This window comes from Arvicanthis niloticus, chromosome 22, assembly GCF_011762505.2.
Source record: "Arvicanthis niloticus isolate mArvNil1 chromosome 22, mArvNil1.pat.X, whole genome shotgun sequence".
Taxonomy (NCBI): domain Eukaryota; kingdom Metazoa; phylum Chordata; class Mammalia; order Rodentia; family Muridae; genus Arvicanthis; species Arvicanthis niloticus.
In genome coordinates, this window is record NC_133429.1 from 34,111,931 (window position 1) to 34,113,125 (window position 1,195).

Here is a 1,195-nt window from a genome sequence, read left to right on the forward strand (position 1 = left end):
AAAATAAAAGCCTTCCAGGGATATCTACTGAGCACGGCATAACAAATTACAATAAAGCCCCATATGCCTTTTACCTTTTAAATTATTGATTTAAATACTTTATGATCAATGAATTACAGACTCATTAAAATCTAGATGAAAATTATTCAGAACAGTCATGTTGATTTTCCCATCTTCTAAGCTGACCTTAGAAGATGTTTTAGTATTTACTGAAATACTATTATGCTTTCAACCCTTAAAAAAAAAGGTTTGAAGAACTTGAAGTGAGACCATCCGCCCCTTTCCAGTGAAAGGAACCCAGGCCCACACACCCATATGTGGAAAGCATTCTTTGAAAGAAGCTTGAAGCTCATAACAATTCAAACATAATACTAATTATGTTTGATTCTTAAATCTACTTGAATGGGTTTACCATTTTGAGGCATCAGTTTATATACAGAGAATTTTCCTTAAAATTTGTTTAAAACATAGTCAAGCCCAGTGGTTATCAACCTTTCTAACGCTGTGACTCTTCAATATAGTTCACATGTTGTGGTAACCCTGAACTACAACATTATTTCGTTGCTACTTCATAACTCTAACTTTGCTACTGTTATGAACTATAATGTATATATCTGTGTTTTCTGATGGTCTTAGGTGACCCCTGTGAAAGGGTCGTTTGGCCTTCTAAGGAGTCACAATCCACAGGTTGAGAACTGTTGGCTCAAGATTGCTGCAAGGATAATAGCCGCCTTCTGTCAGCTCCCCACAGAGAACCACTGATCTTGGCACCTGAAATATTATTCTCAATGTCTCAGTTTTACTAAGCATATGTTGATTTTCCTCTTTCCTTTATTGGGTCTATTGACCCATGTGCTTACTAAACGTTTCCTGGAGGTTGGGAAGCGCATGGTTCAGAAGAGGAGGTTCTAGTGTGTTTTCAGACCCTGGTTACATCTCTCCACATCTTAGTGTCTAATTTATTGAATATATTTTTGTGCTAACATTTTTTTTTGTTTTTACTGACTATATCCTAAGCCTTTTAAAGTTATGATGTAAGAATAATAGATAATAAAGTTTTGGTAACAGCTCCCCACAATCCCCACCAAAAAAACCTCAAACCTTTGAATGTTGAGGATGGGTGTGGTGGTACACACATTTCATCCCAGATTCTGGAGTAATAGGCAGGCTGATCACTATGACTTTGAGGCCAGCC